The sequence below is a fragment of the Cyprinus carpio genome, chromosome B1 (assembly GCF_018340385.1).
Source record: "Cyprinus carpio isolate SPL01 chromosome B1, ASM1834038v1, whole genome shotgun sequence".
In the NCBI taxonomy this organism is placed as follows: Eukaryota; Metazoa; Chordata; class Actinopteri; order Cypriniformes; family Cyprinidae; genus Cyprinus; species Cyprinus carpio.
The window spans coordinates 12,392,972-12,397,007 of NC_056597.1; the positions used below are offsets into that span (position 1 = coordinate 12,392,972).

Sequence of the window (4,036 nt, forward strand, 5' to 3'; positions counted from 1 at the left end):
AGAGATAGATATCAGGACAAAATAAAGAAAATAAAAAAAAAAAAAAAAAAATGGAAGTGAAGGTGCAGTTCAGGAGAGAACTTTTAATTATTTTGCATGTCCTCAACCTAAATATTGTAACTTTTTTTTTTATGTGAGGTCCATACAAAAAAATAAGGTTGTCCATGTTTCAGAATGTGTTTTTGTGGGTGTAAGAGTGTGAGATTTCCCACCTTGATATTTTTTTCCCAGTCCGCCCCTCATGGAAATTAATGGCACAGACATGTGGTTTCATTTACTACACATAGGCCTACTGAAGCTCGTGGTGTTTTCAGCCTCTGCTGCCTCAATATATGAGTACATGAACACATAAACATAATTTCTAGAACTGCTCTGTCACTTCATGTGCATTTTACTTATTTTGGGAAAACTATCATCATACACCTCAATATAGGAGTACACGAGCACATAAACATAATTTCTAGAACTGTTATTAGATAACCGTATTTATTTATTATTATTTTTTAATTAACTATTTTTTTTTTTCACCAAACCATTGTTAGTTATGCAAAGATTTGGTTTCAAAAACAGTATCAGTAAACTATTTCTTATGATTTTAAATCTGCACTGAATTTCAGATCAATCTCAAAGTAAAAGGCAGAACTTAAGTCTGATTTTGTGGTGGATGTGTTCAAATTTGATCATCTTAATTCAAGCCAGGAAGGGTTTTGAAAGTCTGACAGTGTTGAGCACTACTGTAAGGTTAACCCTGCATAGTGTAAATGTTTGAAAATTATTAACAGTTGCAAATAAACATTCATTAGAATTTTATAAAAGTAATCAAAAAAGTAATCAAAAGTAATCAGTTACATTACTAAGTAATGTTACATTAATAAAGTATTTGAAAAAGTTGCATAAATAGGGTAAACTTGTAATCTGTAACCTATTACATTTCCAAAGTAACCTTCCCAAAGCCTGACTGTATTTCAGTGAGTGTGTGACATAAAACTGGCACATTGGCAAACTTGCCTGTACTCTCAGTTTATTTCACTGGTAAACAGATGCACAGCTATAAATAAACTATTGACATGTCCATGCAGCTTTAGTAAGTTTCCGAATAAAAAAATGCTAGACATGCACAAGGGATTTGCTGTGTGGTGGAACTCTAAAACATATGTTGTTTGCTTTTGTCTTGGTTGTTTTGTGTCTCTGTGTAGGTGAGACGATGCGCGTGGCCTCCTCAGAGTTTGCGGATGACCCCTGCTCCTCTGTGAAACGTGGCACCATGGTCCGTGCCGCCCGAGCCCTCCTTTCTGCTGTCACTCGCCTCCTCATCCTGGCTGACATGGCTGACGTCATGAGGCTCCCTGGCTCACCTCAAGATCGTATGTTTGCTTCTTATTCATTTCTCACTGGCCATTTTTCCACAGTTGCAGGTCATTTTGTGAAATTCACCACAGTTTATTTGTCATTTAATAATAATATTTTATTTTATTTTCCGTGTTTACCTCCCTACTCTTAACTAGCCACTTCAAACATTTTTACTTCTTAACTTTTAGACTTTTATATACATTAATTGACCAAATTTTTGGTGCCATTGAGAGCTGTCTCATGGTGAATTCATCATCATCTTTTTTTCCCCCTTTTTTCGTTTTTTGATTGAGTGTTCAAAGCTTCATCGCTGCAACTGGTCTTCACAGCTGGTCAATGTCCACCGGGTCAGAACAAGCCAGACCCGTCTCTCAATTGTTTTGATATCCAAGGAGACCCATTTCAAGGGCACAGGAAGTTATATTTATTATAGTACAAAGAAATGGTCTTTATCTCGAATCCTGCTGTTTATTTGCATAACGCATATTGCTGAAGCAACATCCTCCTGGCATAACTAGGCAACAGACCATTAAAATGCAAAAATAACATTCTCATATATTCACTTCATTCACTTGCTTCTGGTCATCAATTAGAATCCATATTTTGCATTTATATTTATGGTGTAGATAAGGCTATTTTCAGAGTGGAATAATTTAGGCTTTTTGCTCTTGTACCTTAATTTTCACACACCCATAATCCTTTGCTTCTAGTTGCACTATTCGGTTTTCTTTCGATTTTTGTTCCCCGCCGGCAATTAAAACAATTCTTCTTCTTTTTTATTTATTTATTTTTTAGTTTATGGATTTTAAACACTTTTTTGTTTACCAGCGGCCTTTCTGTTATATAATCACTAAACAGATTTGAGAACTAAGATCTGTGAAACTTAATGGTTGTGAAAGGAGAGCTTTTAGAGTTTAGGATGAGGCTGAAAAAACTTTTAGATGTCCCACAAGGGACAAAGCACCTCCTTGTTCTTCTGCTAGTCTCATTATGGAGAGTGAAAACTGTCAGACTTATACGTGCCCCAGGAGAACCAATAATAAGCACTACAAATGTTAACTGTCACTTAACCACATTAGTTAAAGTGCTTTATCGAACTTTTCTTCTACCTTTCATTTTATGGATGATGTTTAAACAGTTGGATGTTTGTGTGTGTGTGTTTGTTGATTTACAGGTGGAAGAAGCTCTAGAAGCTGTCAAGAACGCCACCAATGAGCAGGACTTGGCCAATCGCTTTAAGGAGTTTGGGAAAGAGATGGTCAAACTCAACTATGTTGCTGCTCGCAGACAGCAGGTATTATTAAATATCAATTTGTTTGTGTATATATTTATATCTATCTATCTATCTATCTATCTATCTATCTATCTATCTATCTATATGTAATACATAATACATAGAAGAGTTTTGATGCTATATTGATTGTATATGTTGCTAAGGGTGTTGTACAGTGATACAATGAAACTGTTGGGTAAAGCAGAAATAGTTGTGCTTATAACATGAATAAAGCTACTTTTTGCAATGTTTATTTAATGAAGCTACTTTTTGCAATGTTTATTTAATGAAAACACAGCTGTTGACCAATCAGAATCAAGGCATTAAATAATTCTATAAAATAAAATAAAACATTATTAGAGTGATTTGGTTTTTATTGCAGGTAGGTTTATGACTTTATTAACTTTTACAGCATTTTATCCATTTGATGAAACGCACAAAACTTTGAATGCATGAAAGGGTCTTTGACTAACTAAGACGGCAGCAGCCCACTGAAAAGCAAAAGAAGAAGAGTTTGAGTAATAAATGTTTTGGTGCAGAAAAATATTTCCAATGCGTTGTCAACGCAAAAATAACTTTGTAGGCTGAGCTGCCGCAGCGTGCCCAAAGTCTTTCCCTGGCGGTCTGTGACTGTCTAACAGCATTAGTCAGGTCAACATGATAGTCAAATAAAAAGATCTTCACAGAAGCAATATTAACGGTCAAAGAGTGTTGCCGTGAGGTAAGATGTACTGTAAGTAATTAGTTGTAATACATTTAACAATTGACAGCTGTTACACAATAGAAGTGTTAAACGACCAACAGTGATATCCAGGGATGGTGTGTGTGTGTGTGTGTGTGTGTGTGTGTGTGTGTGTGTGTTCTGGTTCTGTATATATGATTTATGAGGACAAGTTTGTGTGTAGTGTGTGTGTGTGTTATGGTTATGTATTTGTGTTTTGTGTGGAAATTTATGTGTATAGAATTTGTTTGTGGAAATCATGGTTCATGAGGAAAGGTGTTTTATGAAATTCAAAAATTGCCAGTAGTTTCTGTAAGGGATAGTTGAGGTGTAGGGCGATAGAAAATACAGTTTGTACAGTATAAAAACCTATACGCTTGTGGAGAGTCCCCGCAAATCACATATGCCAACATGTGTGTGTGTGTATATACATATATCTTGCTGCCTTGTGGTGGTCAGTCACGTGGTTCATGTATCACTCAATAGTATCACTTTTAACCTGTTTGAGTGGGTTAAAGCAGGACAGATAGCATCAACTCTAAATTTCTGGTAAATACGAATGTGTAATGTTGTTATACTGACTATAGTAGAAATAATAATGTTTTTCTTTGTTTCACTTTGGAGGTAAGGGGGATACATTTACATTATTCATGCATTATGCATTATTTTTCTCATTTTACTGTGGTCATATT

General features: G+C 35.3%; 1 pseudogene; it reads left to right on the forward strand.

Annotated features, from left to right (window-relative positions):
- Nucleotides 1-1,153: 1,153 nt before the first annotated feature.
- LOC122136047 overlaps nucleotides 1,154-4,036 on the forward strand; it is a 3,800-nt pseudogene continuing 917 nt past the window's right edge.